Below are 24318 nucleotides of genomic sequence, written 5' to 3' on the forward strand. Positions count from 1 at the left end.
CGGGGATTCTGTCCTGGCAACAAGACAATTAACTAATACAGATTATTCTTACTGAGAAGTTGGACTGTTGCTGTAATGAACATGATCACAGGGTTCTTAGGTCTTCGGAATTGATTTTGGGGGCGTGCAGGGGAATAGAGGTTTGCAGCTGTGGCAACAAAAGCCCCAAAGTGCTAAAAGCAGAGCTTCGGGGAACATTCTGATAGGAACTTGGAAGGCAAAAATGCTGAGAGAAATGCTGACAGTTCAGATTGGGCTCACAGGGTTTTACAGGGAGAACAATGACACTGTTGGGCATTGGGCTAGAGGCCATTTGTGTTTGTATTCTGGTTTTAAAAAAAGAAAAGAGGGAGACCCGTGTCGGTCCCAGCTGTCGTTGTGGTAGTTTTTCTTAATAGTTGGGGTCTTGAGCATCAATATGATGAGCGGACGACCAGGCCACAAGCTTTTAAAATTCCTGCCAGATGAGGCCCAGGGTCTGCCCGGGCTCAAGCTCAACGGCTCAAGGCTTGTCTTCACCAGCTTCCTGGGCTACTGCGCCAGCCTGCTGGATAACACACCGAGCATTGCGGATGAAGCGTTTTGAAAGCAGGTTTGCATCGCCAGCTTCTATGTGTTACTTCCTTTTATTTTGTTGGATATTATTTTTTTTAAACGAGAAGAGTATTTGTATTCTGTGAGGGATCATGACATGTTTGGGTATATGAAATTACATCCAGAAGATTTTCCTGAAAAAGAGAAGAAAACTTAGGGTGAAATTCTTGAGGCATACCATCCAGTGCGTTGAAGTCTTCAGAGGCTCCTGCTCACCACAACCTGAGTATTTTCTGAATTTTGTGGAATATCTCTCTGTGATAGTTGAAGTTTAGGTTAGTCAATGTAATTACAATAGTTACTATAAGCAAAGAAAGAAAGAAAGAAAGAAAGAAAGAAAGAAAGAAAGAAAGAGAAAAGAAAGTCATTGGTTGGTGGCTCACGCCTTTAATCCCAGCATTTGGGAGGCAGAGGCAGGCAGAGCTCTGTGAGTCCAAGGCCAGCCTGGTCTACAGAGAAAGTTTCAGGACAGCCAGGGCTACACAGAGAAACCCTATCTTGAAACCTCCTGCTCCAAAAAGGAAAAGAAAATCGGTTTGCAAGCTTGGTGTGGTGATATATGACTTTATGATAGGCACTTAGAAGGTAAAGGTGGGCAGAAAGTGAGTTCAAGGCCAGCCAAGAGCTACACAGCAAGACCCTCTAAAACAGGGGAGGTGAAATCTGCATTCTGCCCATGCCCTGAGAACGTGAGTGAGGCAGGAATGATGGTCTAGTTTCTTTGATGGAGAAAATTTTCTGATAGCATCCCATTCAGTCTGTGGTACAGCTACTTCTCAGTGTTCTTCTTCAGATCTACAGGGAGAGAAAGCAAAGAAAAAAGAAATGAAAGTCCAGCAAGAGAAGTTGTGTGAGCAAATTTTAAAGTATGGACAGAGAGAACGTGACAATAAAGCATCTGTAACTGCTATTGAGAACTCTTGCTCCCTCATTGGGACAAAAGATATTGGAGGGCAAGCTGCCACCTATGAAAGGCACTAGCCCATGACAATGGGGATTTATGTGAGAGGACAGAGGGAACTCACTGAGAATGCCACCGAAAACCTCTCAAAAACAGCTGCCTAGGAGGTGATTTTGTGGATCGTTCTTTAGCTCACTGACTAGCTCCTGCTCCTATGGTATCTTCCTCTGCCATGGAAGCTCTCCATCTCTCACTAACGAGACATTAAGTAATGAGACAATCTCTCACCATGAGACATTTCCCATCAGATGGGTTCCATGCCCTCCTTAAATATCCCTGGGAACCTTACCTCATGGTTCTTGTAGATTTTTTTTTTTCCTCTTACTTTTGATTTGGTGTGGAGAAATGAGATAGTATCTCAAAGCCCAGGCTGGTCTTGAACTCACTTTGTAAACAAAGATGAGCTTGGACTTCTGACCCTCTTCCTGGATCACAGGCATGTGTGACCACCCCCAGCCATGGGGGCTTCTTTTCTTTTTGAAAGTAAATTTTGGATTATTTGTTTCTTGTTGGTAAATTCAGCCTTTCTGTTTCCTGAGTCCTTTTTGGTAATTTATATTTTTCCTGGTGATAAGAATCTTTAAACTCACTGGAATAAGTGGGGACGCAACATCTAAGGGGATTTGACATCTCTGCATCCTGTTTTTATTTGACATGCTAGTGTGCTTTTTTTTTTTTTCTTTCTGGCTTATATTTGCCGAAAGCTTTCCATGTCCTGATCTTATCAAAACGCAGAATTCAGGTCACTGTTTTTGGTTTTCTATTTGATATTATCTACTTCATTTTATTCATCCCTTCCTTCTCCCTTCTCTTGTTTGTTATTCCTTTTCTGGTTTCTGGAAGTAAAGTCCAGTTCATTTACTTTTTCTTCTTTGCTTTCCAACATCTGGATTTAACATTGCAATTTTCTCCCTAATAAACAGTTTTGTTATGTCTAAGTTTGGGATGCTTCCTTTTGCTTGACATTGATTTCTAGATAATTCTACTGCCTCTCCCTGTGGGAAAATAGACTTCCTTAACTTCACTGATGTTAGACTTGACCATGTGACTTGCTTTAATCAATAAAACACAAAAGAAATAAAGTCTATAATGGAGCCCCATTATCTTTTATCTCCATTCAGGGGAGGGGGTTGCCCCCACACAGGTGGATGCCAGAAATTGATGTTAGGTGTCCTACCTTGGCAGGGCTTCTCCTTGAAACTTAAAAAAAAAAAAAAGCAAGCGTAGCTGGGCAGTAGTGGCTGCACCTTTAATCCCAGCACTCTGGAGGCAGAGGCAGGAGGATCTCTGTGAGTTCAAAGCCAGCCTGTTCTACACAGTGAGTTCCAGGACAGCCAGGGCTGCACAGAGAACCCCTGTCTCAAAAATAAATTAATCAATAAAAAATAAAATTAAAAAACATATTGAGACAGTCTCAGCGCAGGCTGGTGTCAAACTTGCTTTATAGCTGAGTATTGCCCTGAGCTCATGGAGATGACTTTTTTTGAGGGGGGTGGTGATTTGAGACAGGGTTTCTCTGTGTAGCTTTGGAGGCTGTCCTGACACTCGAGCTGTAGACCAGGCTGGCCTCGAACTCACAGAGATCTCCTGCCTCTGCCTCCAGAATGCTGGAGGGATTAAAGGCATGGGCCACTGCAGCTGCCCATCCCCCCTTTTTTTCTGTTGCTGACATTTCAGAGACAATGTCTCTGGCTGTCTTGTCAGTGCTGGGTTACAGGCACGTTGACCCACTCAGTCACACTTGAAAGTGGGTCCTGGGGATCTGAACTCAGGGCCTCAGGCTTGCATGGCAGGAAGTTTATTGATTGAGCCAGCTCTCTCCAGGTCTAATCTTTTATTTTCTTCTGCCATACACCAGCATATCCCAGACATGGCTGTTCCTTCAGCCTGCTTTCCATGTAAGAGAGGGCAGCGAGAATGGCGACTGGCCTGTGATCTATAGAGAGAACTCACTGTTGGGTCCACCAAGATGGCTCAGCAGATAAAGGTGGCTGATGACCTGAGTTTGATACCTGGGCCCCACATGGTGATCAAGGAAAGAAGTGACTCCCACAAGTAGTTCTTTAACCTCCACATATAAAATGGCATGTGCTACCAATAAATAAATAAGTGAAACTTAAGAAACAACTCTTGTTGCATACTTCTCACAGAGCCTTAAACACGATAGTATTTATTTCTCCATTTTGGGATAGGGAGGTTTTTTGATGAAACCATGTCTTGAGTGTACCAGGCAAGCACATATCCATTGATCCATACCTCCAGCCTTGCTGTGTACAGGCCTCTCTTTCTTAATTTTTAATTTTTTTAATTTTAAGAAAGCATTTCACTTTATAGCTTAGGCTGGTTTCTAAAGTACAATCCTCCCGCCTCAGCCTCCTGTCTAATATGCATTTCTAAAAAATAAGGACAGTGGGGCTGGAGATGGCTCCGCAGTTATGAACACTGCTGCTCTTTTAGAAGACCAGAGGTCAGTTCCCAGCACCCACACAGGGACTCAAGGCTTTCTGTAACTCCAGTTCCAGAGGATCTAACACCCCCCTTCTGGCCTCTGTAGGCACAGCAGACATGTGGCACACAGATATGCATGCATGCAAAACACCAATGCACATAAAAAATTAAAAAAATTAAAAACAAACAAAAAGAATATTTTCCTATGCAGTCCAAATAACACTTTCCTTTTTCTTTATTAATTTTTTAGGTTAGCATACAAAGTAATAGATTGTGTTGTACCATTTCTCATCTATTAATATTGTCTTTAAAAATTATCTAATATCTAATACATATTTAAAGACAATTTTGTTATTAAATGCTTTTTTTTTTTGACAGACTCTCACTGTGTACCATGGTTGGCTTGTAACATGATTTGTAGACTAAGCTGGACTCCTCTGCCTCTGCCTCCCAAGTGCTGGGATTAAAGGTGTGCGCCACCACTCCTAACCTCAAAAGTCTCTTAAAACTGGTTTCTGCAGAATATGAATAAGGCCACCAAGCATTCCTCTTAATTATGGCTTTAAAGCGTCGTTGTAGCTATAATAGTGCCTTTCTTTTTTTTGACAAGGTCTCACTATGTAGCCCTGACTGGCCTGGAACTTGCTATGTAGACCAGCACTCAAGTCAGAGGCAGGAAGATCTCTGTGACTCTGAGGCCAGCCTGGTCTACACAACAAGAGTGGCACCTGTGGGAGCTGTTGCCTCAGCAACATTAATGGTATCAACTGTCAGATCATGTTTCCGCTACACATCTGTGTTTTAACCAAAACTCTGAAACTTGAACGTAACTAAATGTTGACAATAAGCTTATGGAAATGAAACAGAGGATTTAGCTTCACATCTATGTGAAGAAACAGACAAGACTAAAAGAGGATATGTTCTTTAGGAAAATTGGCCTGGTTTCCTTAGAAGATCATACAATTAAGTTTGTGTTTGGTTTTTTAAAATTTTATTTATTTATTTATTTATTTATTTTGGTTTTTGAGACAGGGGTTCTCTGTGTAGCTTTGGAGTCTATCCTAGCACTCAGAGATCTGCCTGCCTCTGCCTCCCGAGTGCTAGGATTAAAGGCATGCACTACAAACGCCTGGCCTTGTTTTTTTTTTTTTAATAACTTATTTTTATTCCAGGTTCATTGGTGTTTTGCCTGCATGTGTGAGAGTGTCAGATCCTCTGGAAATGGAGTTATAGACAGATGTGAGCTGCCATGTGGTTGCTGTAAATTAAACCCAGGTCCTCTGGAAGAGCAGCCAGTGCTCAACCAGTGAGCCATCTCTCCAGCTCCCATGCAGATTTTAACATCACTTAATAATCCTTGCGTAAAGCCGGGCGTTGGTGGCACATGCCTTTAATCCCAGCACTCAGGAGGCAGAGGCAGGCAGGTCTCTGTGAGTTCGAGGCCAGCCTGGTCTCCAGAGCGAGTGCTAAGATAGGCTCCAAAGCTACACAGAGAAACCCTGTCTCGAAAAACCAAAAAAAAAAAAAAAAAAAAAAAACCAACAATAATAATAATCCTTGCTTAAGTCAATAACTGCATTAGAGGCAATCATAAAGACACAGACCTATCATCTCAGCATTGGGAATTAGTGACAGAAGGATCAGGATTCATGGCCAGACTGTAAGTCTATCCCTAAGGGGATAGACTTCCCCATGGAAGTGTTACAGCTCTGAGGGAGAAGGTGTCCCCAAAGCAAGTATTTCAGCTCTGAAGGGAAAGGTACCCTGGCAATCGGGAGTCAAGGAATACACAAAGTCACACTGCACAACAAACCTCACACAAGAGATTTATTGGGAGGGAAAAACCCAGAAGGGTGACTGCCTCTGCCCAAGTGAGAAGCAGCAGAGAACTGAGCAGAAGACTGGATTTATACAGGGTTTCTTCCGAGATGGAGCTTTCCAAGGTGAGGATTCGTGAGTTTTTAAGACCTTCAAGCTTGGTTTGTGTTTTTTTTTTTTTTTTTTTGCTTGTTTGTTTGTTTGTTTTGTTGTTTTTACTCTGGAGGGATCTAGAGGAGTCTTGAGGGACTGGGTCCAGTGTTATGGAAGTTAAGTGTTCTGTGGGGAGTCTGGCAGCTGGAGATCCTGGCCACTCATGCTCCTGGGGGATCTTACACAGCCTCCACTACACAGCAAATTCAAAGCCCACCTTGGTTACATGAGACTCTTATCTCAAAAACCAAAACCCAAAACAAACAAACGTGCTGGGGATGTCGCTCAGTTGGCAGACTACTTACTTGCCCAGCATTCATGCAGCCTTAGGTTCAATTCTCCGCATCTTATAAACCAGGCTTATCCATAATCACAGCACTTGGGTGGTGCAGGCAGGAGAATCACAAGTTCAAGGTCAGTTTGCAGGCATCCCGGGCTTCATGAGACTGCCTCAAAAAATGAAATAACTGGGACTGAGGAGATGGCTACAAAGTAAGAGGATTTTCTGTTCTTCTAGAGGACCAGAGTTCAGTTTCTAGCACTCTCACCAAGTGGCTCACAACCACTGAACCAAAGAATGGAGAGACCCAGGCCGCCATAGCTCTCAGAGCCACCAGTATTTTTATCATTCTTCCCAAATGACCAATGGGTTAGTCTCTGGAATATAGACACCACACCACAGGGGAAAATCAGGCAAACAATCCCTGTCCAGCAGACAGGCTTCTTGGGTGACATACAGAACTAGATACTCACAAGCTGGGGGTCGTGGCTCACACCTGTAATCCAAGCACGTGGGTAGCAGAGACAGATGGATCAAGGCCAGCCTGATTTACACACTGAGACTATTTCAAAAAAAAAAAAAAAATCAAGGGTTTCGGTTATATGCTGGTGTTAGTGTGCTTACCTAGCATGTGCCCTGGGTTCAATCCCCAGCATTTCAAAATAAACACACAAAAAAACTAGCTACCCATCTCCAGTGATTTACAACCCTTTTGGAATAGTCATTTAGTTAATGAACACTGTCAATGATGAAAATGAAATACATGAAACTATCAGTACCAGTGAGGTCAGGAAGGAGGAACCCTTTCTTTCTATAGAGGTCTTGAGCACAAAAGCTACAGTTGGAATAAGGCCTCCAGGTTACGTGGAAGTTTCTGGTACTTCATTCTGTAGATCAGTGTAGTGGTTTAAATGAGAATGATTCCGTTGGTTCAGACGTTTGAATGCTTGACCTCTAGTTGGTGGTGCTATTTGAGTAGGTTTGGGGAGTGTGGCCTTGTTGAAAATGTCATTGTCATTGTCACACATCATTCCCAATCCACTCTTGGTCTTATGCTTGCAGTTCAAGATATGAGCTCTCTGCTTCTAGTTCCACCACCATGTCTTCTGCCTATTGCCACAATGTCCCTGACATTGTAGATTCCAACCCTATGGAACCATAGTCCAAATAAAATCTTTCTTTTGTAAGTTGCCCTGGCCATATGACAGCCACCAATAGAAAAGTAACTAATATAATCAGGTTGCCCCAGAACTTGCTATGCAACCCATGATGGTCCAATATACAAGGATTATTGAAAAATATTAAGACATAAAAGTCATTGAAAACTGTTTGAAACCAGACTGATGCTATCGGAACTGGACTGACCCTGTCAGAACTGGATCAAGCCCTTAGAACCAGATTGAGCAGGCCAGAACCAGTCGGAACCAGGTTGAGCCAGTCTGAACTGGATTGAGCCAGCAGGAACTAAATCGAACAGGTGGAACTGGATTGAACCAGTGGGAACCAGAGTGAACTTGTCTGAACCGTACTGAACTGGACTGAACCAGTTGGAACCTGTAGGAACTGGTCAGAACCAGACTGAACACACTTCCTCAGAAGCTCCTGCAGACTGTTTAATCCCCCTATACAGCTTGGACTTACCTCACTTGAAGAGGGGGTATGCATCCTTATTCCCTGATTCAAAACTATGTCAATTGTGACCGTTTTTGAAATACTTCTCTTTGTAGACTCTGAGGTCACGTCTCTGGATTTCTTAGCCCATACAAACAAGCCAGCACCAGCTTGCCAGTGCCTTGGCTGGAACTGCCTCTCTCCCCAGTGACCTTGACCTCCCACTGTGTCAGAGGCCAGCTCATTGCTCACCAGTTCCATTTGTTCCTCTCTCTTCTTCCTTTGAGTTAGGTGTGGCTAACTTTGAGTTAGGTTCTGGACATATAGTCCCCTGCCTGCACACTCATGTTCTGAGAGTTAGATGGAGAATGCCAGAGGTGGGTGCTGAGGCCCTGGGGCAACACGGATGGAAACACACTGTGATTTGAAAGCCAGAAATAAGCCTGCTCCATTACCCTGCCTTGCCCTTCCTCAGCTCACTCCTTGCCTTACTCGGACTCGAATCAATCCCTGCATGTTCAGCTCCCTTTTTTTCCAACAGCTCTGTTGTGACAGCACTCCCTTCTTTAACCCCAACCCTTATTATCTGTTTTTTGTTTTTTTTTGTTTTTTTTTTCCTTCCATACCTTCAACTCCTTGCCCCTGCCTCTTTCCAAATCTGGCAAAGCCAGGGGGGGACTAACGTCCCCTTTTGCCTGTGCCCAGCTGAGTTCAGACAGGGAAAGCATCCAGACCCTGCCTCTCTGGAAATGAATGAACAAATAACACCTGAGGCCAGGCTTTGCTGAGTGCTGGCAAGAGACCTCCCTTCTCTTTCCACTTCTCACCCCTTTAGGCTTCTCCTTCCACTCCCTTGAAGGGACCAGCCCCACCCCCCACTTTAGCAGCCAGGGCAAGCTGCAGAGAAAACGTGTAGGCCTCTGACTTCGCCTAGTAGGCCTGCCCTAGTCACTAGGAGGTCAGATACTCTCCTTGTGGCAAGGAACCAATCAAAAGTTAGCTGGCAGGACTCTGGATGTGCTTTACAGTGACAAGGAGAGCATAGCAACCACCCTGGGAGGGCCTATAGGCCATAACAATCAGGTGACCAATCTACACAGGACAGGTCATCCAAGCCCAGAAGGTCACCAGTTCTGAGACTGTTGCAGATCCCTAGACACTCCCCTACAATGCCCAAGAAATCCCCCATCGTGGTTCCCCAGGGCCTCTTCCCACCTGCCGTGATGAGCAGGCAAGGGGCCTGAGTTAATGGGGTTAGCACTTTAAACAATAAAAGAAACCTTTGTTCTTATTGGGGAGTATCCTCCTTGGTGTTGGATTTTTTTTTTTTTTTTTTGCACTTGAGTGTGATGCACACACACACACACACCCCACAATTTAAAATTTTTTCATTCAGTATGTTTTGATCATATTCTTCCCCTTTCTCTAACTCCTCCCAGACCCTCCACTTTCCCCACCTATCCAATTTCATGTTCTTTCTAGCTCTTAAAACAAAACAAAAATTTCTTGGTTCCATGTCCAGCTCCATTCTTCACTTCCCTTTACAGTAACGTTTCTGGAGTTTTCTAACTGTTCTGTTTTCACTTCCTTTCCTTCTCTTCTCCCTTGAGTCCACTCTAGTCATTTGCTCATCTAAATGGCACTTGCAAATGTCAACAGGGATTTTACAGTACTAATTCACTGTAGTTTCTCGTCCCCTCTGGTCCTCACTATGCTTAAGCAACATTTGACACACAAGGATCTGCTCTCCTTTTATTTCGTCATTGGATTTCTGGGAATTTACCTCCTTGACATTCCCTCCTCTTTATTCACTATTACTGCTGCTTAGTTTTTGTCTACTCGACACAAATCTAGACATATTTGAAGATTTTTGTTTGTTTGTTTGGTTTGGTTCAGTTTGTGTTTTTTTGTTTTTGTTTGTTTGCTTGTTTTTTGTTTTCCCCGAAACAGGGTTTCCCTGTATAATAGTCCTGGCTGTCCTGGAACTTGTTTTGTAGACTAGGCAGGCCTTGCACTCACTGAGCTCTGCCTGCCTCTGCCTCCCAAGTGCCGGGATTAAAGGTGTGTGCCACCACTACCCAACAAGGGAAGAGGGAATCCTAATTGAGAAAATGTCTTCAAAAGATTGGTCTGTAGGTAAGTAAGCCTAGCTCACTGGGAACTGTGCCTGGGAAGGTGGTACTGAAGGGACCAGCCCCCCTTTCGGCAGTCATAGCGGCTGAACACGTGCTTGTATGACCTTGTCCTGGACACTAGAAAGTCAGATGCCTGCCTCGTGACAAGGAACCAATCAGAAGTTAGCTGGTGGCGCTATGCTTTACGACCCTGGGTGACCCTGGGTGTACTTTACCAACAAGCACACAGCAATGACACAAAGCATAGCAACCACCCTGGGAATAACAACCAGTTGGCCAATCAACACAAGGCAATCCCTCCAAGGCTGGAGGCACACCAATAGTGAGCCTGTGTATACCCCTAGACACTCCCCTTATGCTGCCCTACAAGATCTCGGTCCTGTGGCTTCTCAGAGTCTTTTGCAAGCCATCCGCCATAGCGGGTGGGTGAAATACCGGAGCTAACATGGGGTTAGCTTGTTAAATTACAATAAAGCCTCATGCAGTTTGCCTCAAGCTCACAAATCCTCCTGGTGATTAGGGTGACCGCGGTTGTGGCCTGGGACCCCGGATACCTGAGTTTTCCAGGGGTCTAACAGTACTAGCTTACATAAGAGAGCAGGTTGATCCAGGCAGTGGTGGTACACTCCTTTAATCCCAGCACTTGGCAGGCAGAAGCCGGCGGATCTCTGTGACTTCGAGACCAGCCTGGTCTACAAGAGCTAGTTCCAGGACAGCCCCCAAAGCCACAGAGAAACCCTGTCTTGAAAAAACAAAAAAAAGTCTCCATGTCATGATTTGGGAGTTGGTTGGTGGCCGGAGAAAAAGCCTGCTGCACGTCCCCTATGCTTATGTGCTCCAGCTTTGCAGGTCCCTTTTTTCTTAGAAAGGCCCAGCCCAGCCTCACTTAGCGTCTGTTTTTGCTGTCTCCTCTCTCTAGAACACTCCTTCCTGTAACGATAACTCTTTCTGCCAGCCATCTGAGTTCCATCGCCATGTTAGGGCCCCCAAATAACACACAGAGACTTATATTATTTACAATGCTGCTGGCCAATGACTAGGATTTCTTATTTGCTAGCTCTGTCTTAAGTATCAACCATAACCATTAATTTATATATTTTATAAAGACTTATCAAGGATGCCAGCGGCATGTATCCTCTCTTCCTGGGCTCACATGGCGACTCCTCTTTACTACATTTCCCAGAATCCTCCTCTCCTAGTCCCACCTATCTTGCTTCCCTATTGGCCGACAGTGTTTTATTCATTAACCAATAAGAGAGACATATACACAGATGTACTTCCCCCATCACCTTCCTAAATGTAAATGGTTACATGGCTGGGTCTCATCATTCAGGATTGAAAGAACAAACATGACTTGAGAATTATACTTCTATTACATTAATAATAGTATATTACTAATTGTATCTATCTAATCTACCCATATCTATATATCTGTATATCTATATCTCCTTGACTTTAGTTGCATAATACTTTGGAGAGAAATTTTAGTCTTCAAGAAACCAAATAGCTAGGCTGAAGGCCAGTTTCCATCTTCAGGGTGTTTTGCTTTAAACCAGAAACATTATAAGTCACAATCTCAGCCGGGTGATAATGGCATTGGTGCAAGCCTTTAATTCCAGCATTGGAGAAGCATAAGCAGGCAGATCTCTATGAATTCCAGTCCAATCTGGTCTACATTAGTGAGTTTCAGGACAGTCAAAGCTATAGTGAGACCTTGTCTCAAAAGAAAAGGTGGAAAATAGGAAGTTACAATCTCATTTTTGTTTTTGTTTTTTTTTTGTTGTTTTTTGTTTTTTTGAGACAGGGTATCTCTGTGTAGCTTTGTCCTTGAACTCACAGAGATCTGCCTGCCTCTGCCTCGGAATGCTGGAATTAAAGGTGTGCACCACCACCACCTGTCTGTTGTGTGCATGTGTGTGCATGCATGTGTGTTATAGATGAGGTCCTGTGTTGTGCATGTGTGTTTTAGATGAGGTCCTGTTTTGTGCATGTGTGTATGCATGTATGTTATACATGAGGTCCTGTTGTATGCATATATGTGTATATGCATGTGTGTGTGGAAACTGGGGTTCAGCATCTTTATCCTCCCGATTTCACTAAGCCAGGAGACTGCTCAATCAATTTCAGTAAATTTAATGAATCTCATTAAAGAATACTTGTTTTGCCCAGAAGCTGAGGCCATCCAGACTTTAGTGTGAACTGGATTCCTGTGCAGCCACAGAGAAAATGGAGATTCCCAGGCTGACATTGCCGAGACCATTGTGCATGAAGGGACGCGACTGCTCTTCCCTCCCTGAGGGAGACCTGAGGTTTTATTTTCTGAACACAGTACAAACCTGTAAGAAATGAATAATGATCTCCTCCCCCTCCCCTTTTATCCCTTCTCTTTCTCCTGCCTCCCTCCCCCTCTCCCGTGCTCCCAATTTGCTCAGGAGATCTTGTCCCTTTCCCCTTCCCTGGAGGTCCATGTATGTCTTTCTTAGGGTCCTCCTTTTTTCCTTCCTTTTCTGGGATTGTGAATTGTAGGCTGGTTATCCTTTGCTCTATGACATGAGGGATCAGGAAGGTCTAGTTGGGGGAAGAACAGAGAAGGAGAGCAAGAAAATAAAAACCCTAATAGAGGGAGCCATTATGGTTTTAACAAGAAATCTGGCACTAGGGAAATCTCCAGGGATCCGCTAGGGTGACCTCAACTATGAATCTAAGCAATAGCGGAGAGCTACCTTAAATGCCCTTCCCCTATAATGAGATTGATGACTACCTTAAATGCCATCCTAGAGCCTTCATCCAGTAGCTGATGGAAGCTGAAGCAGACTCACAGCTAAGCACTGAGCTGAACTCCTGGAATCCAGTTGCAGAGAGGAAGGAGTGATGGGCAAAGGGGTCAAGACCATGCTGAGGAAACCCACAGAAACAGTTGACCTGAGAAAGTGGGAGCTTCCGGACCCCAGTCTGACAGCTGGGGAACCAGCATAGGACCGAATCAGGGCCCCTGAAAGTGGGTGTCAGATTAGGGGACTTGGACAGTCTATGGGGCCTCTGGCAGTGGAACCAGTATCTATCCCTAGTGCACAAATGGGCTTTGGGAGCCCATTCCCAATGGAGGGACACTCTCTCAGCCTAGGTACATAGGGGAGGGCCTAGGTCCTGCCCCAAATGATGTGACAGACTTTGATGATCCCCTATGGGAGGCCTAACCCTCCCTGAGGAGTGGATGGGGTGTAGGATAGGGGATTGGTGGAGGAATTGGAGGACAGGAGGGAGAGGGAACGGATTAGTATGTAAAAATAAGATTGTTTTTAATTTAAATAAAAAGGAATAAGTAATGAGTGCCATGAGCCTGCTGGTCCTCATTAATGAACATGCAATCCCCGAGCCTCATCCCGAAGAAAGTTCAGCAGGGAACTTTGAAAGCCTTGCACATGTGTAAGGGCTGGTGCATGCAGAGTCCAGAAGAGGATGTTGAATCCCCTGAAGCTGGAGTTATAGGCAGTTGTGAGCTATTTGATGTGGGTGCTGGGAACTGAATTTGGGTCCTCTGCAAGAGCAATTTGTGCACTTAACCACAGATTCATCTCTAAAGCCACCATCCCCAACTTTTTTCTAGTCATCAGTGATAGAAGCTAATTAAAACCAACCTAGTAAGAAAAGCTGATTTTGTTTTATTGTTTGCTTTTGAGACACAGTCAAACTGTAGACCCGTGTGGCCTGAAAGTCATTATGTAGATTAGGCTGGCCTCAAACTTCCCATTGTCTGTCTGCCTCTGCCTCCCCAATGTGGAGGGCCACCACACCCAGCTTTAGAACACTTTATATCAAGAAACATTATCCAGGTATAGTGGTACAATCCTGCAACCCCAGCAGTTGGGAGACAGGCGGGAGATTGGTGAATGAAAAATGATAACTCCTAGGAATGGTTGAGGAGACGGTTTTATTGTAGATGCCAGAGAAAACAGTCAGAGGCATCTGGAAGAGTCCACTGGGCCATAAAGGGGGGGCGAGAGAGAGAGAGAAGAGAGGGCAAGAGAACCAAGAGATGGCAGTTCAAAAGGCTGAGTTATATAAGAAAGAGAAGCTGGGGATCGGAAGCAGAAGCCCAGCCCCTGGGAGGGAGGAGTTTAGGGTAGGGGGCGGGGTGAGAAGTACAGGGAGGAGCCACAGTCACTGAGTGACACCAGACCTGGGTTTCTTTGAGACTTAACATTTGGAAGTTCAAGATCATCCTCTGTTGTACACAGCTTTTGAGTTTGAGGCCAGCTTCCAGTACAAAAAAAAAAGAAAAAAAAGAGAGAAAAAGAAAAGGAAAGAAGGAAGGAAAGAAGGAAGGGAGGGAGGGAGGGAGGGAGGGAGGAAGAAAGAAAGATAGAAAGAAAGAAAGAAAGAAAGAAAGAAAGATTGAAAGAAAGAAGGAAGAAAGACCAACTGAGCTGGTGTGTGGCTCAGTTGTGGAGTACTTCCTAACATGTGGGAAGTCCTAGTTTCACCCCAGCAACAAGCAATAACATCAAAACAAATTTAAAAATTACACATAACACATGCTGGTTTTTAATAATGTGTAAATAGAGTTTCTATGGTGATGTATGTCTATCTGTTCAGTCTTTCCCCCCAGGATCATGTTAGAGTGGGGAAAATAGCTCAGATGGCAGAGCACTTGCCTGGCACTCGAGAAGCCCTTGGTTCAATCCCCAGCACCACCACCTATACACGGCTCACACCTGTAATCCTAATACTCGGGGTGAAAGCAAGATCAGACACTCAAGGTCAAGCTCATCTATATAGGGAGTTCGAGGCCAGCCTGGGCTACATGGGACTCTCCCTCAAAGCCGAACATTATATTGTTAAATATAATTTTGCAGTGTTTTTCTCTCTTTTGTTGAACAGTGTTCCACACCACTGCATGCTCTTTGACAGCATTTCCATAAGAATGTACAAAGATTTATTTAACTGGTTCCTCGTTGTGACTGGGCTGTCTCCAGTTTCCCGTATTATAAACAGAACTTTGGTGTGTACTGTCATGCTATTGTCTCACTGCTTCCTTAGGGTGACTTCCAGAGAAGCAGAGGTGGTGGGCCGAGGGAAGGAACGTCTTCCCAGTTTCTGATTCCTATTACCAAATCATCCAAACATGGCCAGCGGTGGATTGTAACACCCCGAAACACTGCAAACACAAAACACACCCTAGAAGTTGGGTGGCTCCTCTCTTGGGGTCATCCTTTCACCCCCATCCGCCCGCCTGCCTGCCCAAAGCCTAGTGCTACAAGAGGGAGCCTGGGGCTGGTTCAGTCCCTGCAGGGAGGTCTTGCTCAACCCTGGCCTAATCAGTAGCTCCCTTGCAAACAGCCAGCAGGTCAGAGAGACTGCCCGCCACACACACTGTGGCTCAGTTGGCTGGGCACCCTGCCTGCAGCTCCTCCAGGCCCACCTTCTAGGAGCCTGGCTGTGCAGCAAGCCGCTGGCCCACCCAGCTGCCTGCCCTTCTTGCATGGCCTGCAGCTGTTGACTCCAGTCTTCTCCAAAGTTGCCTAAAGATCAGGTCCTGGACAGGGGTAGAAGCCCTGATAGCAGGCAGTGGTGCCTGTCACCTTGCCTTGCCCCTCCCCTGCACAGAGGTGGACACGCTCCCCCCCCCCCCACACACACACAGCATCGTGAGATTTCTAAAAGCCTAGGCCCAATTACCATTGATGTCAAAAAACTCAGCACTTTCCCCTCCATTTCCCCCAAATCTGAAGGAAGTGAATAAGAATTCCTTACATGCTGCGGGCGTTGGTGGCACACGCCTTTAATCGCAACACTCGGGAGGCAGAGGCAGGTGGATCTCTGTGAGTTCGAGACCAGCCTGGTCTCCAGAGCGAGTGCCAGGATAGTCTCCAAAGCTACACAGAGAAACCCTGTCTCAAAAAACCAAAAAAAAAAAAAAATTCTTTACATGCTTTTAAGTATTTTTTTTGTGTGTGTGTATGTGTTGCTATTGTTATCATAAGTCAAATCTGAAGCAGAGAGGAAGGGAGGCCTCCAAGAAGTCTGACCTCTTATTTCTTTGCTAAGTCAAGGTCCCCAGCTTGTGTGGCAGGGTTTTAATACTTCCAGCGGAACTGCAGACAAGGTGGTAAGGGTGGGGAAGGGTGTGTTTGTAGGGAAAACATTGTTTCTGGATAGTAGAGAGAGAGAAAACACCTGTGGGTTTGTAAAAATGACCTCTCATTTGGTACGGGAGGGGTTGCCAAACACCATTTCCCATCACAGTTTCAAACTGGAAACACCCTCGTGTCTACTGACTGACACCGGAACAGAGAAGTGAACTCCAGAGCATTCACACAATAGATTACCATAGCAAGGAAAAACCCAAGCTGCCCTCGCCCCAAACGTGGAAGTTGTTATAAATGCATCATTAGCTGAAAGAAGCCTGGCACAGAAGATGACCTTTTAAAGACAGCACTTATCCAAGATTCAGGAGTGGGCGACAAGCAACTATGGTATGTAGACATGATTGCAAAGTATAAAAGGGAACGGATCCATACAGAAGTGGAAGGGTCAGGAGAGGGCTTCTGGGAGCTGTTGGCCAGCCTCTCTCCGGTCTTCCCTCCTCTGAGGCCCAGGCTGGCCTCAGACTTGTGGCAATCTTCCTGCCTCAGTTTCCAGAGTGCTGGGTTGCAGACATGTGGCATCACACCAGCTTACTAGCTTTCTTTTTCTCTTCCCTCTTTCCCACTCTTTCTTCCTCCTCCTGTTTCTCTCCCCACCTCCTCTCTCTATCGCCCTCTTTCTCTCATAGGGAGGGTATTATTGTAAATTACTTTTCATCTGTCTGTGACACAGCACAACTTAAAGGAAAAAGGACTTGCTTTCGTTCACTCTCTCAGTCTCTGAGAAGGTACAGCCATTGTGGAAGGGAAAGCACCGTGACTCCTCGGTGGTAGGAGTGTGCAGTGGGAACTCCTCGCCTTCCCACTTCTTTCTGAGACAGCCCTTCTCTTTTTCATACAGAAAAATATTTGTTTTGGATAACATGATGAGCCATTTCTTGACCTGGGGATAAATCACATGGAATTTCCTTGTTCTTTTTCAAGACAGGGTTTCTCTGTGCAGCCCTGGCTGTCCTGGAACTCCCTTGGTAAAGCAGGCTGGCCTCGAACTCACAGAGATCCACCTGCCTCTGCCTCCCCAGTGCTGGGACGAAAAGTGGGTACCACCACTGCCTGGCTTATATGGGATTTTTTTTAATTCAAACACTTCTTTAGTCCTTTCTTTTTCTTACATTTTGTACAATATGTATATGTATGTGGTGATATATATGATGTTGCAATATATATGATATTGGGATATATATCACAGTTTAAAAATTGTGTATTTTTTCTTTCCGTTTTTTATATATGTGATATATACTGGTGTGTGTATGTGTGTAATTTTTGTTTGTTTTTTTTTTTTGTTGTTGTTGTTGTTGTTTTTTCGAGACAGGGTTTTTCTGTGGCTTTGGAGGCTATCCTGGAACTAGCTCTGTAGACCAGGCTGGTCTCAAAGTCACAGAGATCCGACTGCCTCTGCCTCCCAAGTGCTGGGACTAAGGCATGCGCCACCACTGCAGGCATGTGAGTATTTTTTCTTTCCTTTTTTTTTTTTTTTTTTTTTAACAGCAGTCTCTTCACACTGCCCAGGCTGACCTTGAACTCTTGGTGAGTCTCAGGATTCTCAGTGATTCTCCTGCCTCAGCCTCCAGAGAACCTAGGACTTCAGGTGGGTCTCACGGTGCCTAGAAGTCTACATTCTTGTGTCCTTCTGTGTCTAGAAATGGGTCTGTGTTTTCTGGGGCAGGCAAGTCACACACTGACACATTCTCAGGCTGTGATGAGATCAGTGGCCCTTCTGGGTCTCCCCTTGTTGGTTCACTGTGCCAGATGACTGTAAATCTGTGCCATTTCCCAGGAGGAAGGTCAAAGGAAAAGAAAAGGCCACTACAGGACAACACTGCTATTGTGCTCAGCAGTCTCAGGGCCAGCAGGTGGGTCAGCGGTAGAATGCTTCCCCAGCATGTGTGAGGTCCTGGATTTGGTTTCAAGCTCTGACAAAGGTTAAAAAAAAAAAAAGAATAAACACAGGGTAGCAAAGAGCACAGCACAGAGATTTGTTTGAGCTTAAAGGGATAACCAGCTCCGGAGGCACAAACCTGTGCTTTCAGCCACTTGGGAGGTTGAGATGGAATGATCATTTGACCCTAGAAAGCTAAGAGTTCAAGCCCAGAAGGAACTGTCAAAAACAACAACAAAAAACAGTGTGTCATGGGTGGGGGCATAGGATACCCTATTGAACAAAAATTCCTATATCTTGGAGGCAAACAGATGGGACCAAGCCTGAAGATGCTAGAAGACTGAGCTTAGTAATCCTTCCTTCCAGGGCTGTGCCCTACTTCTTCCAGCTCTGCCCACTGCCTACCCTCTCCCAACAGTGCCATTGTGTTAAAATCTACCAGAAAAGTGGATGGCACCAGAGGAACCATACCAAATTGTCCTCTGACCTCCACGTACCTGTGCATACGGGTATACATTCATACACATGAACATATACACATACAAAACTCCAATAATAATTTAACTAATTCGAAATTTAAATAAATATAAATTTCGCTAATAATAAAAGTAACTAAAGTAACGTAATTGTAAATAAAGTGTGTGTGTTCACATATATGAGTTCAAGCACACTAATGCCACAGTGCATATGTGGAGATCAGAGAACAACCTTCCCCCTGGTTGGAGATAGGTCCCTTGTTTGCTGCTGCAGTTTTCCAGGCTAGCTGGCCCTTGAGCTTTTGGGAATTCTGTCTCTACTACCACGTCACAGTAGGAGCACTGCGGTTGCAGACACTTTTGTCTGCTAGGGTTATCTGGGTTCTGGCAATCTCTGCTCAGGTCCTCCTGCCTTTGTAATAATTGCTTTACCCACTAAGGCAGCTCCCCAATCCAGTATTTTACAAATTTGTAATTAGTTGCGAGGGTGTCATTAATCATCTCAGCACTCCTGGAGGATGGGTAATTTCTTCTCCTTCCATCTTGCAGATGAGAGCAACAAGGTTATGAGACTGTCTCAGTTAGGGTTTCTATTGTTGTGAAGAGACGCCATGACCATGGCAACTCTTATAAAGGAAAGCATTTCATTGTGGTTGCTTACAGTTCAGAAGTTTAGTCCATTCTCATCATGGTGCAACACGGTAGTGGCTGTGCAGGCAGACATGGTGCTGGAAAAGCAGTTAAGTTCTACATCTTGACATGCAGGCAACAGGAAGTGGTCTGACGACACACTGGGTATATCTTGAGCATATATGAGTCCTCAAAGCCCACCTCCACAGTGACATACTTCCTCCAAAAGGTCACACCTACTTCAACAAGACCACACCTCACAACACTGTCACTCCCTTTGGTGGCCATTTAATTTCAAATCATCATGGAGACCAAGAACACAGTTAGTAAGTAAGAAATAGGATTTGGCCAAGCAGTGGTGGTATAGGCCTTTAATTCCAGCTCTCCGGAGTTCGAAGCCAGCTTTGTCTACAGGGTAAGTTTCAGGACAACCAGGGCTACACAAAGAAACGCTGTCTTGAAAAACAAAAACAAGGTGGGATTTGAACTTTTGATTCTTGAAACCATGTGCTTTTCTTTTCCCACTATTCTTCCCTCCAATCAGCCGGGTCACTCACTAGCAACAATGACTATTTACAAGATTATTTATCTTTTGGAAATGTAGCCTGGGATTTGTAAACTTTTAAGGCTTTCAAGATAACTCAGTGGGTAAAGGTGCTTGCTGCTAAAGCTAACAACCCAAGTTAGACCCCTGGACCCCACATGCTGTAACAAAAGAACCAATTCTTGAAAGGTGTTCTCTGGCCTCCACATATACGCTATGGAACATGCAGCACCTCCAAATCATTAACTAAATAAATAAATGTGAAGACAAAACAAAACTTTTATCTTTGAATGAAACACATAGATCAGTTAGAACTTAGAATCCCAAAAGTAAACAACTTTATCTAGGTCTTAGGAACTGAAATTTGGGAGACACGGGTTCAATTGATGCTAAATAGTGTGCCAAGGAAGGGAAGGAAAGTCAGTGTTTGCGTGTTGAGAAGGATAGGGGCTTACATGGGTGGTAGAAGATAACAAGAAGGGGGAATAAACAGAATATAATTGTCTATAAAACAAGAACCAATGGTGCAGGTGCGCACATAGTTGTTTTATTGGGGGGGGGGTGTTGAAATGTCTCTTATGCCAGTTAAGCAAGGGCTCTACTAGTGAGTTTACATCTTTAGCCCTTTTGCTATGACATGAGGTCTCACTAAATTGCCCAGGCTGGCCTTGAACTTGCAACCTCCTTCCTTCAGGTCCTGAGTATCTGGGATTATAAATGCCACCACCCAGCTCCATAGCCTCTTCATATACATCTCAGGCCTCTGGCACAGAAGTAGCTATATGACCCATTGCCTAGGCTCCACCAGCCCATTCTCTCTCTCCTATGATTTCATGAAGATTTTTCAAATTTCTAGAACACAGGCCAGCCATATTTATATTTTCCAGAATTCTAAAATTATGAGCAAATTCATATTCCGAACACATTTCAGAGACACAAGCGACCCGCCATGTTGGTGACAAATATTCTATCTGCTGCACTTATGAAAATGGCAGGAAAATACCAACAAATGCATCACTGGAACCTTCAAAATGGAGCTGGGAGACTGCGTGGGGAAAGTCAAGGATGTCTTCTCTATCCTCAGAGAGAAAATGAAGTTTCAAAGGGCAGAATTACAGTTTGGTTTTACAATCTTACTTGATTTTGTTTCTTAGTCTGGAATTGGGCAACCTTTCATTACATAAAAAGCAATTAAGTACTCCCATGAGAACAGCAGAAAAAGTTGTGTTTTTTTTTTCCTTTTATTTTAAAATACCTCAAGTTGTCCTCAAACTATGTAGCCAAGGATAGCCTTGAAATTCTTGGGCTGGAGAGATGACTCAGAGGTTAAGAGCACCAACTACTATTCCAGAGGTCCTGAGTTCAATTCCCAGCAACCACATGATGGCTCACAACCATCTGTAATGAGATCTCGTGCCCTCTTCTGGTGTGCAGATATACATGGAAGCAGACTGTTGTATACATAATAAATAAATAAAATCTTAAAAAAAAAAGAAAGAAAGAAATTCCTATCCTCCTCTCTCTACCTCCAAAGTACTGGGATTGGGGGCTGGACCATGCTATCAGTTCATGTAGTCTTGGGGTTTGAACACTGAGCCTCTTTTGTGCTAGGTGAGCCCTCTACCAATTGTGCTATTCCCCTAGCCTAGAGCTGCATTTTGTAGCATCAAAAGAGGTCTAAAGAATGCAGAAAGTGGATTGGCTATAAGGAGGAACAATAGAAAAGTGACTGGTGGGTAGGCAGCGAGTTACTTCAGGCTGCTTGTCTTGTGAAAGGATTAAGACAGAGGAAACTTCCTTGTCCTGACTCTTGGAGCTGGCCTGTGGGGGAAATTTTGACTCTGATCTCTCTAATCCTGATTTCTCAGAAGGTTGAATAAACCTGGGTAGTTTCAGCTTGTTGGGCAGGAAGTGGAGCATAAGTGACTCCATTTTTTAGTTTGCTTTGCTGGGGCCTAGTGTGGGAATTTATTCCAAATCAAACAGCCCCGGGTAATTCTTGTTTAATGACTATGGTAGTGAAGCCTGAGGAAAGAGTGAAGAAAGAGAAGCAGGGACAGTCGCAGGCCTCAGAGAACAAAAGAGTTAACAAGTTGTAACCAACAGGCCTGATTCCTCAGAAATCGGGGTGCTGAAGACGAACATTGCATATAGAGATAGAAATAATAATGTTTAATAATCATAAGTTCTGCCAAAAAGCCACTAAAATGCATGCTTAGGCAAAGAAAATTTACCAGGCATGCCTGTAATCCTAGTCTGAGGCAGGAAAATCTGAAGTTTGGAGTTAGCTTGGGCTATGTGGAGAGTTCAAGGCTAGTCTGGGCTACATAGGGTGGCAGGAGGCAAAGATACCCTACCAGAGACTAAGGGAGAGAGAAAGAATTTGATTGGTGTGTTCAGGGTTTTTTTTTTTTTTTTTTTTAACATCCTTTCTAAATTGCCTTCTTGGTGTCCCTCAGAAGTGTATGAATTACCTGGTCAGGGAGCCATGTGGCAGGTCCCCCAATGCTGGGAGAAGGGCCAGGGTGTCACAGCTCTCTGTCTCCAGCTCACACAGTCCCAGACATCATGGTGGTTCCTTTCTGGTCCCGATAAAAACATGCCCCGGCTCATGGGTTTATGTTGCTGGGAAGCTTTGGCATCACAGGAGATTAATTTGAAGTGAGGCTTTTCCACAAGCAGAAAAAAAAAAAAAATGTAATTGAAAAAACTAAGGAAACAAGCTGAGAAAAAAAACCAAACAAAGAACAATGGTTGGATGATTCATGAGGTGGGGTTCTCCTTTCTCACACACATACAATTATTATTCCAAGATTGCAATCTGCCCCAGGCTGTCTTATTCTTTAATGACCGTATTCTCTTTCAGAATTTTAAGTGTAGGTTAAGCCTGGACCCAGGCAAGAGTAGAAATGAAAGGTTTAGTTATAAGCAGGTTCTCTTATGACTGCGGCGGCCATGACCCCTTGGCCGGCCCTGCAGCTCAGCCACAGCAGCCCCTGACTGGCCATAGAGTTCATTATGTGTCGCTACCTTCAGGGACATCATGACGAAAGAAAGTTTTTTAAAACCTGCCATGGTTTGCTCTGAGAGACTTCGGGGACTCTGCAGTTGTACTGGGCCCAGCAACATTTAACTGCTACAATGAGCACTTTCATTGTTTTAACCAGTAACCACCCAGGGGGCAGCCAGCTTGCTTCTCTTCAGACAGGAAGACCCCAGGAAGAGCAGTCAATCTGTACTGTTCACAACACACAATGGGTGGGCGTTTGTCATCTATAGAGCCGAAGCCTGCAAGTTCAACTCTGACCAGGTTCAGTGGAAAGGACTGTGAACACTTCTCAGAGGAGGCCAGGAAATAGCTTGCTCTCAGAATGACAGTTTCTACTCACCAAGTTAGAATTAACTCTTTCCATTAGGGCCTAGCGGGTAGGTGTTGGGGTGGGCGGTGTAAAAAGCAGGCACAAGATTCCAGTCACACACATGCTCCTGGAAAATTGGGTGGGGACCAACCTGACCTGAAAGGAACCTAAGAGAATAGTTTTCTTTCAGGGGCTAAGGGCATGGCTCAGTGATAGACATATTTGCAGAACTTCTGGGGCACAGGTGTGGGGGGAACCTGTCAACAATTAAAAACTAAGGGATGATCTGGAAGTGGTGGCATACACTGGTAATCCCAGAAGGTAGGAGACTGAAACTGAAGAATCACAAGTTCGAGGCCAGCCTGGGCTACATGATATCCTATCTCAAACAAATAAAAATAATGATAACCCATAGCTAAATCTGAGTTTGGGGAACTGCCTAGTGAATTAAAAAAGAAATAAAAAGGAAAGAACATGGCTGCTCCTAGGTATGATGGAAGAGAATGTTTATTGTAGATAAAAGGGAGAGCATAGCCAGAGGCAGGAGTATCTGGGAGAGTACAGAGTGGACATGACCCTGAGTCATGTGAGGAGACAGGGGTTGGGGAAGGGAGAGGGGAACCATGTATGACAGCCAGGAGGCCCCCAAGAGAGGACAGTTAGCCAAAATGACTGGATTATATAAGGAAGGACATCTAGGGGAAGGGCAGCCCAGCCTGTGGGCTGCAGAGTTTTGAGTAGGGGATGGGGTATGCCAGCCAGGAGGACCCAGTAACAGGTAGGGAGGACTGATGGATGTGGGAAGAACTTGGCGGCTAGCACGTGCTTTGATATGTGAAATAGACACTAGGCTTGAAAGCTAACATGTAGAACTTAGTCTGGGATTCCCCGTGTGTTTGTGTCCTTGGTCCAGTTACTCAGTTGCCCTTAGTGCTCCTTAACTTATATGTAAAGTGGGGCTAGGATTGTACCAACGTTATAAGACTAGGGCTGGAGAGAGATCAAACAGTGACCTCCTAGAACTCATGGAGGAAACTCTCAACAGATATTAGCTGTAGACTGTCAAGACTGACAGCACAGGAACTCCCCCAGAGTGGAAATCAACCAGACTTTAAGCTTTTAATGATGCTCGGTATGCTCTTAGGTCTAAATTTTCTCCTCTGTAAAATGAGAGAGCTGGATCAGATAAGATCCAGGCTGAGTTACACTGTGTGCATTTTCCTATTAGAAATAATGAAGAAGGGGTGGACTGCAGCTGTCAATCAAGCACTTGCCTTGTAGGAA

The 24318-nt window shown here is 44.7% G+C and overlaps 1 pseudogene; it reads left to right on the plus strand.

The window, feature by feature from the left end:
- The first annotated feature begins 418 nt into the window (after window positions 1-418).
- On the plus strand, window positions 419-787 carry LOC100759660 (annotated as a pseudogene).
- The last annotated feature ends 23531 nt before the right edge of the window (window positions 788-24318 follow it).

This window comes from Cricetulus griseus, chromosome 4, assembly GCF_003668045.3.
Source record: "Cricetulus griseus strain 17A/GY chromosome 4, alternate assembly CriGri-PICRH-1.0, whole genome shotgun sequence".
Taxonomy (NCBI): Eukaryota; Metazoa; Chordata; class Mammalia; order Rodentia; family Cricetidae; genus Cricetulus; species Cricetulus griseus.